The following is a 13,730-nucleotide window of genomic DNA, read 5'->3' on the forward strand; positions in this document are numbered from 1 at the left end:
CTTCAACAGTTTAAAAAAAAAATCTGTTTATTTCCATGAAAAAATAAAATAAAATTCTAAAATATTACATAAGTGTCTGCAGCACGTATCTACCTACTCACCATTAGAACCAAAACCATCTAAATCTGAATGTAACTGAAACCACATCAGCTACATCCAAAAATAACGTCCAAAATAGAAGCAACGAAACTTAACTGACATATTCAGGTTCGACTAAAGTGTGGAAACAGACTAACAGATCAATTACCTCTCAGACTTGATGTCTCGACGTATAATTTGGAGTGTACCGGCTTTTACTGCGAGCCGGTTCTGGGAGACAGGTTGAACCTTGTAACCCACTTCGAAACTTTCTTCGGTTCACAAAAATCGACCCACGCGGTGATGGACGTAAGAATACCATAAGTTCTGAATTTTTGTGTGGTTTCAAATATTGTTGATACCTATCTTTAGTAGCCTAAGTTTTTGAAAATATAGCTTTAGTTTCCGTATTCGAATGAGGCTGTTTAGTTGCTCGTTTTTTATGTTCAGTTTTTACTGGGTAACTCCCTGATTAACCCACCCTTCCGTTTTTTCTAAGTGAAGATTTTCATTACCACTGCAGATCAGAGTGCTATATTCGAGCCTTCGGAATACGTCCGTCGTTTTTTAATGTTTGTCATTGCTACAATAACAACAATATTTAAGCCTTACTATATACTCACATATACACAGACCTTTGCCCTGCAGATGGACACTGGTGCTTGATAGTAATAAAATAACATACGCATTGTTACGTTAATTATAATATATACTAATATAATATATCCTGGGACAACTCGCACACGGTTATCTGATCCCAAGCTAAGCAGAGCTTGTGTTATGGTAACCAGACAACTGATAAACTTACTTCTATATTTCTAAATACATACATAATATAGATAAATTACACCCAGACACCAGTACAAATGATCATGCTCATCACACAACATTTGTCCTGGGCGGGAATCGAACCCACGACCTCCGGTATAGCAGTAGGGTCACTAACCACTAGACCAACAGGCCCGCCCAATTATGGTACGATGGTAACAACCATTATTTTTATACCTGTCGAGATGGTATAAAATCTTTCTTCTGCTGAAGATCGATTGTTGACAGTTTTAGTGAACTCTTAGTTCCTTCTGCGCTGACTCTCATTATACCTAAAACCATATTATTAAATAAATTTCGGTGTGGACAGGCTGGGGTTGAGCAGATTGGATGACAACTTTATGATCGTAACACCGTTGCTTAACCTCAATTACTATTTGTTGTTATGGTGGCAGCAGAAATACATCTGTAAAAATTTCAACTGCCTAGCTATCCCGGTTCATAAGGTACCGCATGGTGACGGGAGGACGGACGGACGGACAGCAGAACCTCATTAATAAGCTTCCGTTTTTACCCATTTACTACGGAACTCTAATAAGTAGATAAAAACCAAAGACTTTGAAGCCAAGTCAAGAATTTTAATGTAAAATAGTTGACCTCATTTGCTCGTGGTATGTGCTTCGCGTAAGGCTGCGTATAATAATATATGACATGTAGTTACCTAATACTTATGTAATGTAATTAAGGTACGGGCAAAAAGACAGAGTTGCACAATTGATAAGAATGCCAGACTTTAACTTTTGCCATTTATTGAATTATGGTCAGATATGTTAGCTTTTTTTAAGAATGTCTCATACAACAAGCAATTTAATTCTTCACTCAGAACTCACTCAGACTCAGGAGAAGCATTTCATAAATGCTTGTCTTACGCGGGGATCGAAACCGCGACACTTCGCGTTCATGTGTATCTTTGTGCATGTGACTTGACTGTTTGTAATTCCCCGCGCGACACAAGGATTAAATTCCTTGATTCGGGAACTGTTAAAAAAAGTAATTTTAACGTGTAACATATTATTTTAACGATATATTTTTGTGGTGTCTTTGGTTTCTTACATTTGTTTTTTAGACTTTTTAGACGAAATACTCTAGACAAAAACTTCTGTGTGTTGTATAAGTTCCTAAATCAATGGAGTATAAGCGATACAGTTATAAGACGTAGCTTGCCCCGCGGCGTCGCTTGCCAGCTAGCTAATGGGTTTACTGCTCGCGCCTATCAATTTGAACGGGTATTTAGCAGGTTGGTTTGACCGATTTTTTTAATGTTATTACACGATTGGTATTTTTATGAGTTTTTTTTACGGTAGGCAATTTAATTTGGTGTACTGTATAGGTTATAAAGCTCAATTATTTTGATGTTTATGGTCACAAAAAATCTAAATACAAATTTGCTTAGATGTTACAACAATAAATTATATATCTAGGTATGATTGAGTCCGTGGTCGAGTGGCGTACGCACCGGTTTCAAGGTGTCGCTAGCTCTGAGGTCCCGGGTTCGATCCCCGGTCGGGTCAATGTAAAAATCACATTTCTACATTGTCTCGGGTCTGGGTGTTTGTGGTACCTTCGTTGTATCTGAATTCCATAACACAAGTGCTTTGGCAACTTACTTTGGGTTCAGAACAATGTATGTGATGTTGTCCGCATTTATTTATTATTTATATATATAATAATTATAAATTATAATGACAATCAAAATTGAAATAAAGCAGCCCAAAATATGTAGATCTCGATGGCGGGCAATTGGAGAGGCCTACGTCCAGCAGTGAACGAATATGGGCTGATGATGATGATGATAGATATTTATAGATATGCTGACATCAATAACTTAAGTAAATATAGTTTTTACCTTTTTAAGATTAATAATTAATGTTTAAAAAACATGTTGTTGATGTGATTGTTACAAAGTTATATGTACCAAATTTCCATTTATTCTAAGACACCACTATCGAATGGTGAAAAAAACATCCTGAAACCCGGGTATCATTGGATTATTCCGGATAAACCCTTTTTCAAAAATTAAATAGTAAGCTAGCATGGTGATCAATGCGCAACCTTTTCGAAATGGTTAGAGGAATAGAGGCCCATGCCAAATAGTAGGTGGTATTATAAAAATAAACTTAGAAGCCACCAAAGGGTATATGCTGCCGTAAGATTGATATATTATATGAATCGAATCAATCTTTGTTCTTTATTCATATCAGAGAGGCATTTGGGCATTTAGACAGTTATAACCAGGGCCCAAGGCAAAGGAAATTGGATTAAGTTCAGAATCGGGGCCCTGGTATAGTATTATACAAAGAACTACTGCAGCTATGAAGCATTGTGAAAAGAAACCCTTATGACATAGATTTGAATATATTATACACACGTCAAAGCATTAATATATTGTGTAGGTCACGCTTGTCACTGATGGGAACCAGGCTTCTGAATTTTCGTCACTTGTCGTCGTGCGAAACGCATAATCTTAGCAACACGCTTGTTTTCTGTTATTGTGATAATTCCATTATTACAAATTATGTTGAGGTGTCATCTTGATTCTGTTTCCTATAATACTAACAATCTTAGAATAGAAAAGAACTTTATTTGCTGTAATTGCTTTATTTTTAAATGAATGAAATGGTATATTCTGCTGAGAGGATAAATGTTTTTACATATCAAATTCTTTTTTTTAAGTTCGATAATTTTGATATTTGCTAATCGGCTATCTCGAGAAGAAACGTCATAACCTACTTTAAGGTTATAAAGAAGGAAGTATACTTCGAAATTACAATTTCTGATAAATTAACAACTTATTTCCTTATAATTTATCGTTTATAAATGGTATCTTAAAATAACACCACAAAACAACAACTTAAAAGAACACCTCACTAGTTACCTGACTATATTCCAACCCACAACCTTCGCATACAAATCCGGTCAACGAGCCACTACACTACTCGTGTATGACTCACACATTTTACATACAAACCTGCAACTTGAATGCCAAGTTTTCTGTCAGAAAGTTAACTTTCATCTGCGGACTATCAATTGAAGAAATTTAAAGCAGTTTTCGAATCCTAGCAGAGATAGAAATCATCTCTACTATAAACTTTTACATTAAGTCTATATCAAATGCGAAAAAGAGATGCAACTACGATTTGTATCGCTCGGTCTCGCTTTAACAACTTCTACAATTCAACTTTAGGATGCCGTGGTAGGCACACATATCTATTAAAATCAGTGAAATCTATAATCGGCGCAATTAAATTTAGTAGGCATATTAAGAAGTTAAAAAATATTCGCTTAATTATACCAGTTCATTAAAACTTGTATTTTGGCAGTTTTGCACGTGTTATGGAGCTCTTGTGGATGTTAACATCGCTGAATGACCTTCGACGAGGTCTGTAGTATAAGAAAGAAGGAATGAAAGAAGGAAATGTGTTATCCACAAATGTTTGTGCTGATGCTGAGCTGAGATGTTTGTGAAACCCCTCGTGTCATAAGGACTTAATGCCTTGGTGCGGGAGTCGACATAAAAAAAAAATATGGAGCAAGAGACAGTTAAATTTAGTGAAATGCTAAGTCGCTTCCACAATGGTGATTGTCCCCATAGTCCTATTGTTTTAGGACTTTAGCCTTTTATAGATCTCAAAACTTAGTTCAATTTTTCAAAAGAAGTTGAAAGTATATTTTGCTGTACCGACCCGACAGGGTCCATAATGAGCTGTGAACTTATGTCATAATTAACCACCTATGAAGCATTATAGTATGCCATAAAGAATTGAATTGTATCTGACAGTTGATAATTAATGATAATTGTCGCTCATGCTGATGTGTAAAAATTGATACCGTTACTGTTCTTGGCGTTAGCAAAAGGCTTTTTATCGTTTCGTACCTAGAAGGTAAGACCGAAACCTTATTTTTAAGTTTTGCCTTCCGTTTATGTCATCCGTATCACCAGGCTATATCTCATGAACCTTAATAGTTAGACAATTGAAATTTTCAGATAATGTGTAGAACAACAACAAAAAAAAATATCAAGGTAAAGCAACATTTGGTACGGTCATAAATTTGATGGTTGACCAAGTTATATTGATAATTCGTTTCTTTTATAAGGAACGAACCCAAAAAACGGAAAGAATCCTTATTACCGCTACTTCAATACGGAGTGTATTGAAGTTAATCGTTTTTTTCCAAAGACATTTGATCTCTACTCAGTCCATCAATTCCAAAGCGTTATAGAGATTCGTATGTAGATACGTGTGTTAACGTTTGCCAAACGCTGGCACGCATGAATGTGGAATAGCTAGGTGGAGCGTAGAGAGGTGCCGTCCAAATAACGAGGACGCGAGATCTTGTGTAGTGCGGGCGCGCGGTCTTGATACTTGATGAAGTTGGAAATTCAAATGTATTTTTGTAGTAATTTTCTTGAGGATGATTCTCTATTGAACGCTGACCTCGCTGCCGAGTCAGGTCATGATGAAGGATAACAGGAGGGCAATCCCGATTAATACGCGTGAGTAATTAATGCGCGAGTAAAAGATAATAACTAAGATGTAGTCAAAGAATTGTTATGGTCTTCGCGATGGAGATAGCTTTAAAACCCAAAACATGTGAAAAATTTATGTCTTTTCCCTGATAGCGAGATTTCATCTGAAAAAATGAATGTCGTTTATATTAATTTTCATTGTTCCCTCTAATAATATTAAGTGTAAGATATATTGCGTACTGTTTCTCACGGAATAAAAATATACATAAGTTATTTTTTTACTTTCAAGTTTCACTTACGTTTTCAGCTAGTAAATTGTATTTAAACATCAAATTCGAGATTTTACTTCATTTTAATTAATACAATACATGTTACTTATGTTGCGTGTAGTCTTAAAAGCGTGTAAAACAAAGTGACTTTTATTACATTTGATAAAGCAGAATAATGAAAGCATTGGAGCGTAAGACGGACTCACGTTACGAATCACTTTTATAATCCGAATTTATGCAGCCTGATAACTTTGAAACCTAATTGCAATACAATATTGTAACAAATCTGTCTATTAATATTGGTTCTTTTTTTAATTTTAATTAAGTTTGTGCACAGTGTTTCAATTATTCTTGATTTAGAGATGGGATAGCCGCTTTAATCTATGACCACGTGCATGGTAAAGAAAGAATTGGACAGTTTAGGAAGGACTGCTAAATAAGTCTCGTGCGCCATCTAATTAACAAAATGGCGGCAGTCAGAATAGTAGAGGAATATTTGCAGGTGCGGCATTTTACTGCTGCTGCTGCGCGTCGGTTTCGTCGTGACCACCTCGTGGAAACATTGTACTGCGTATAACTCTCCGCCATCTACTTCTGCCGCCGAGTGGAGAGCATCGTGTATTGTGGTGTTGATGGATTATGTTGTGATGAACTTATTAGAAAATGTGTTACATAAGTATGCTAACGTATTGATCTAATTAACTTCGACTGTCTAAGGCTCTAAGCCTATTACACCTGCTTATATTTTTAATGCTCATGTCAAAAATATTAATGTAAATCACCTATTAAAGAAGCCTCACAATCTAAATTCTAATATTTCAAGACTCAACTTGTATTATTTAAATTTAAACTTTATGTACTTACAATACAGCTGAATATCAAATACTTAACTATGCCAGGAGGAATGAAAACAAAACAAAGAAATGCTAGTTGACTTCCTTAATTAATTTTAGTACGTAAATTCTTACCAGCCGGTAACGTTCGCTTCCTTACGATATTAATAAGTTAACGTATTAATTGTTAAGCATTTTTTAACAAACAATACCTAATTAATTGAATTATCTATTGCATATAATCTGTAATAAACGTTTCGTGTTTATTATTTCTATAGCTAATTGTTATCTTATAATTAAATATTATGTGAAACGTGTGATAAAAGCCAGGAATTTATTTGCAAAAGTTAACGGTTGTATTGGTTTTTAATTATAGTTATATATATATATCTATACTGATATAATAAAGAGTGTTTCTTTGTGACGTTGTTAAAGTCGTTTCTGAATGTACTGGATCGATTTTGATATTTTTTTTAATCATAGACAGCCATACAATTTCAAAGTCCATAGGCTGTATATGTCATTGTATCATAAAAAATACTACCTAATTAAGTAGTTTCGATTCAGCTTAAATGAAATATAATCATAAAAAGATATTGCTTTATGTTAAGCATCTTTCTAATAAAATAAAATCTCAAAACATAAGTTCCGATTCAAGTATCAAGGTTGTTAAGTTCATCTAAAATATAGCTAAGTAAAGGTGAGGTGCGCAGACGCAGCGAGTGACGTGTCTTCTGAGTTCGCTTCCTCCAGTACGCCGCGAGTCGCCGCGCCAGACAGACGTGTCACAACGAATTTAAAACAAAATATTAATTAATTGGTGTCGCTAAATAACTGTGTTTGTTCATAACATTTTTGAAAATATTGTTTCTTATTACCGAACGTTTTCTGTAAACCAGTGATAGTGTTAACAAAGATTTTTAAACGGATCTTTGTAGTGTTTTTCGATAATTTCTATTTCATATCGGGGATTACTATTCTGGATTTTAAAGGTAAGTTTAATACAAAAACATTTAGTTATATATAACTACGGTATTTAAGTTAAGAATCAAAAGTAACGCAAACTTAATAAGTACAGTTAAGTTAGTCGCAAGTTGTGTTCGTTTTTGTTAACCAAGAGAATTGTGTTTTAAGTGAAGGCTTGAAGGTCAATAGGTATCCGAACGATTTAACTTATTTTTTTTAAAGATGGCTGATTTTAGGGTCAGCAACCTTTACGATATGTATAACTGATGTAAAAGCGACAGTATTCGTATAGACCTGTATGTTGTATATGTGTAGAGTAAGTGTGTAAGGTATTCTAAGGTAGAGGAATTGGAAATGTTGGAATACTCTCAAGGATTTGTTGCGGAACTCGGTCGAATTTTAATTGACACAAGAATTAACTTTCACGCAAGTAAAAGTAAAGAAATTGCCGTTTGCGGAATGTCAACACCCGTTTTGGGGTCGATTATTGTACGAGCTGTTATTTTTGCATATTCGAATAATTGGGACAATATGTTGAAATTGAAATACCTTCGTGATTTCGCAGTGGAGGCAAGATTTCAAAATGTTTAGCTACCAAATCGATATTGTTTTGGTTTAGATGCGATTTAGGTGATCGGAATGAAAGTCTAAAAAAATCACATAAAGAGTTGGAATAGTCTTATTCCATCATTTGTGACGTTTATGTTAACTTTTAATAGATGTATGTCTTTCAAAAAGAGGTCAAGAGTCATGAACTTATAATTAAACTAGCGATTGCCTGCGGGTCCGCCCGCTATAAATCGAAAATGATCCCACGGGAACCTAAAATCGAGATAAAAACTTTTATGAGTGTTAATCCTGGGTATAAACTATCTACATACCAAGTTTTGTCTAAATCTGTTCAGTGGTTTGTGCGGGAAAGAAGAACAAACATCCATAAATACAAAATTTCTCAGATTTTAAACTTACTTGTAGTTATATCAAAAATACTACCTGATTTAGCAAGTTTCGTTCTTTTCAGCTGAGTTGCGAAACAAAACCGCCCAGGGAGCCATGCAAACGTATATAAAAAAACACATTAAAATCCGTCCAGCCGTTTAGGAGCAGTTCAGTGCCATACACATGTACAGTACAATTATATGTCTAAAGAAGTAAAACAAATGCTGATCAGGCTGCCAGTAATATTGTTGAAGTAATTTCTCTTCTTAATACCCACTTGCTTAAATTTGAAAGGGTAGGCAGCATTCTTGGTGGCCTGGTGGTGACGTGATGGGTTGTCTCTCTAAATATTTATAAATGAAATGAGAGGAAACTTTAGAATTGGCACGTCATTTAATAAAATATTCGTGATGTAACGAAATGGAAAAATTGTTGAAGTTACGAACATATTCATGAAGTCATTAGGAGTATTAGGACAGACTTCAAAGATTGGAGGTATTTACATTCAGTTTTGTTTTAGACACCCTCCTTTACAATAAGTATTCTCACTCTTGAATAAATTAACAATAATCTAAAAGCATTAAACAACTTCACTGAAGATAAAAAATCTAAAAAACAATTAGGCAGAAACATAAATATGGATAGAACAAAATCGTTTTCCAAATTACCTATTGATTTTTAAAAACTATATTGGAACTTCAATCTTAGCAAAATCAGGTTGTGTATCAATTTCTAGAATAAAGTAATTTAAAAGAAAATACTTGGCACACGAGCTTTCATTGAATAACGAGTCGAAAGTCCCGGTATTTATAATACGCGATATATTAAACCAACATTAGCCTTTACTTCTCTGCTTCACTGCAATGGCGCTAATTTTACATACATTAAAACATTTCTCTTAAAAGTACTAGTTTTATTTATATTTAATGAAAATATACCCTGAGATAAGTGTTATAAGATTTATTTTTGCTTAATTTGTATACAGACGGGAAGTCAATGTATTTATCGATCAGAGATTCTTTTTAAGGCAATTTTGAATACGTTGCTTTTTCGTCAGAGGTTACAATAATATAGCAACAGTTTTTACTAAGTTTCACCCCATAGAGGTCGTACATATCCCAAAAAGTAGCATGAGTCCAATCGTTCATGTCATTAAATCAGTCAATAGTAAGTTAAGTCTTATCTCATTCACACAATAATAAGACATATCGAAAAAAGTATTATTTCCATAAGTTTGAGTGATGTCTAAAATATGGTGATAACACTCCTCCTCCTCCACACGGTGTCCTGATTCCATAAAAGAGGATACATTAAGATGTTTTAAAAGGAATCTATTTGCTCTACTTGTAGAAAGATGTTATTATTCTGTTACTGATTTTTTGAACGATCCAAGTTTATTGGATTTTTTAATTTTTAAGCTGATGTAGCTATTTTTTAACCTTAGTGTTAAGTATAAAATTTGCATGCCTACTGGGTAGAATGTACAAGGTTCTGTATATGCTAATAACACACCAATTTGTAAATACCTACATTCAAAGCAAATAAATGAATATTATTATTATTATATTATTATTAACACTTTTGATCGACCACCTTTAAGGGGTCGGTGCCCAAAGAGTAAATATGGATTCCCTAGTTCTGAGGCTGTGCTGTCAAACCGTGATTGTTGGACAAGTTGAGAATTTCAAAGATTTGTATTTTGATTGCTGCTATACCAACAAATACTAAAAATTAAAATCAATGTACAGCAAATGGTTTTGAATATGAAAATACTTTTTATTGTTTTTCGTTCTTACTAAATTGTATGAAATCTATGAGCTTTTAGTTAAGGTACTTTTAAGCGTTAGGTTAGATTACCTCTAGAAACTCAATCAGGAACTGAAGTTACCATAAAATTATGCGTAAGGTAATAAAAATGAAATAGGGCGTATAATGACCGGCGGTACGTATAGCGGATATTATCTAATAATATATACTTCATTAGTATTCCAATACATAAGGAAATTATGTTTTATAAGTATCCTGTAAAGTCGGTGCAATGAAAAACTAGTTGTTCATGCGTGAGAAGATTATAAATGTGTTATTTATTATTAAGGTAACGTACAAAAAGTGTTACAGAGAACCCTGTTAAGGATCGTGTCCACAAATAAGTCTAAAATAATAAATAGATTTTAAAAAGTCACGTTTTTAAATGTCACTCTATACAAATTTTATTAAAATCGGTTCAGCCGTTTTTGTAGTTGTAATTTGCATTGTCATCGGGTTTGAAACTACACTGAAAATTTTCAGCCTGCTAGCTTATCGGGAAGTGAATCAAAATTGAGTTGGAAAAATCCAACCGGAACAACAAGCATACAAGTGAGTGAGTGTATAAAAATGTGTCATAAAAAGTATTTTGAATTAACATAAAACCTTTTATATATAAATCCGGTCATTCAACCACAAGCGACTTCCGAAAGCCTTTTACAAATTACACACGAGACCTTATCATGCATTATTTAATACACAAAAAAGTGTATGTAATTTTTAAACTTTCTCTGTCGGGCCCACGTTGGCTATGGCATGATAATATATTACACATATTACGGCCCCTTAGTCATAGCGTGTTCGTTCATAATTAACCGTTTTCAGACGAAGGCTTGCAACAGTGAAAGTTATCGATCTAGTCTTGAATTCAGAACGAAATTTTAGATTTTTATTTTATTTGTTACGTGTACAGTTTTTTGGTTAAGTGAAGTTTTTAGTTTTCGTGCGTATTTTCGTTGAAGATTTAGGAAACCCACGCACGAGGATGACTAAAATAGATTATTTTTTTTCAAATAATTTGTAAAATGGAGAGTTACAACAACTTCTACTGCAAAATCAAACTAATGATTAAATTTTCCTTATTCTAGTTAAATATCAACATAATAGTCTTTCAGTGGCTATAAGATTTCTAGGCGAAGCGTTGAGGACCGAGACCAAAATATAGCAGCATATCTTATTCATATATATTTTTTTGTTTCATACCTAATTAAAAAAGTTCTGATTTCGAGAAAAAAGTTAACACTTACAGTTTAATGACAAATAAACAAAAAAGTAAAAACATATATTTATTGTTACTTTGCACCTTTAAGTCGAAAGTCTTAATGAGGTTCAGTTTCCGGCATGATCAAAGGCTTTACAGAAATGTACAATTTACGGTACTATCAATGAAAGCAGTTAATCGTAATTGTTGTAACTGTTAGTTAACAACATTAGTTCAGCGACAAACGGTTAAAATCGATTGTAGTCGCCGCTAATTAGTTTATCAATTAACTAATTTAACTGCTCTGTAATAGAAATGTAATGAATAATTAATGTTTATGAAATGGATAACTTCGTAATTTACTGACGATGAGTTAAAATCAATATTTATTTTATATTTTTGCTTAATTTATAAAAATGGCAAAGGCAAAACACATTGAAAAGTTCTGGGTACTGCCCAGACTCGTCAATCCAAAAATATGTAATCACCCAAGTTGTTGTATTCAATTATGTTCTGTGACTAATTGAATTCATTCTGACATGTTAACAATACAGAAAAAAGCAAAAGCAATGTATATCTTCGTAAAAAAGAGATGTTAAACACTTCTCATTAAAAATAATGTTCGTAAATTAGGAGGCCGTACAAAAGACATCAACGCGTTTAATAACAATTAAATACTCGCATTATGTGTACAATAAAATTGATATTTGTATTTTTTGTCGTATTTTATAGTATTTAGTGATATAATTAAAATCATATTTAAGCTACGCTCTTAAAAAAAACTATTCGTAGCTTATTTCTTAATAAAAAATACAAATATTATACATACATATGACCCAACGCCGAGTCAAAGTTAAGGTATATTTTTTCAAGTTTTAAAGCAATAGGATGCTTAAAAATACAGCAGTAAATCATAAACCAAAAAAGAAAAGTGTATCTGATACAGTTGCATCTAGAATAATCTAGATATTACGATAAAAACAAGAATTCCATCTCAATACATTTTTATTTTCAAGACTGCATTTTACACTTTCCAAAAACGTGAACTCTACATCCCTGGACTTGGGTTTCTAACCATAAAGTCTAGATAATCAGATGATCAGTTTGAGCTGGAAAGTTTTGTAAAACATGCGACGTGCGCCTGCGCATCGTGTGTCATCTCACTTTCATTCAATTTAGAGGCTTTTGATCTTAAACTGTTTAATACTTCAAGTGTCTACACGCATACTTAGTTTTACCCGACCGCGTCAGATATGGGTAATTGTGTTTTCTAAATTTTGCTGTCAGTTTTTTTTTTATGAATGGGAATAGATTTTCAGAAATAATGCCTATTGAATTCATGAAAAAACAAAAGCATCTATTATTTTATGAAAATAATTGCTATTCATTTCGATTAATTGCTGATGACTCAATATGCATTTGAAGTGCAGTTTATTTGCTTTTGTTATTGTTAAATTCTTTTTTTTTTCTCTGATCTGCGCAGTTAGGCTGAATGCCTTCGTTTCTATCAGCCTAATTGTCTATGATCTAAAGGGTAAGGGTATAATCAAAATATGATTATAAATCCTCATTTAAAATCATATTTTACAACACATTGTACATAGCACAATTTAATCTGTTTATACTCATTTTTCACGTCATAATTATTAAATCATCACGTTTTGATAGGAGCAAGGTTTCTTTTTTTAATAGAGCTCATCCAGACGCAGGCTCTACCGCTAAGACTTAAAGTAATATCTATTGAGGGTGTGGAAGGGAGACGCCACTCTACGCAATGTATAGCGCTGTCACGCTTCCACAAGCATTATAATATTTCTTCAAGCCGAGATTATAGACCCTCAGTATTCGTATACAATGGGTATTCACTCCTATTTCGAAATCTATTATGCTCATGGTAATTTGTAAGAATGGTTACAAATAAATAAATAATAATTGACAACACGACCACCCTTTAGCTAAGTAAAAAATGGGCAATTTAAATCACAGAGACAGTATACTCCATACCAGTCAAATTTAAACTTTATATCCCCGAGATAAGGTTTAAAATAGCTTGCTTAGTTAATCAGAGCTCGGTTGTATACCAACCAGAAATTATCATGAACATAAATTTAAAGAACTTTTGCTTTTATTTTTTTATTGCCATTCAATTTCCCACTGTATTCACGTTTGCTTAAAGTATATTTTTCCTTATATTTTAGTATTATGGCTACACAATAAATAGTTTGTAACGTGTAGGTATAATTTATGTTGTAACAAGAGTATCGTTAGTGTAGTTATGATTGAGTGCCGGCATGGGAATCGAACTGTGATCCTCGTTTAAGAGCAAAAATAAATTATTGTTT

General features: G+C 33.3%; 1 protein-coding gene across 2 annotated transcripts in view; it reads left to right on the forward strand.

The window, feature by feature from the left end:
- Nucleotides 1–7,172: 7,172 nt before the first annotated feature.
- Nucleotides 7,173–13,730, forward strand: part of LOC113494312 (zinc finger CCCH domain-containing protein 13) — an 80,871-nt gene continuing 74,313 nt past the window's right edge. The window contains exon 1 of one of the 2 annotated variants that reach the window (XM_026872605.1): nucleotides 7,173–7,468. The gene's annotated coding sequence lies outside the window, so the exon portion shown is untranslated. The remainder of the gene's footprint in view (nucleotides 7,469–13,730) is intronic. The other variant, XM_026872613.1, reaches the window with a different exon arrangement.

The sequence above is a fragment of the Trichoplusia ni genome, chromosome 1 (genome assembly GCF_003590095.1).
Source record: "Trichoplusia ni isolate ovarian cell line Hi5 chromosome 1, tn1, whole genome shotgun sequence".
NCBI classification, from domain to species: Eukaryota; Metazoa; Arthropoda; class Insecta; order Lepidoptera; family Noctuidae; genus Trichoplusia; species Trichoplusia ni.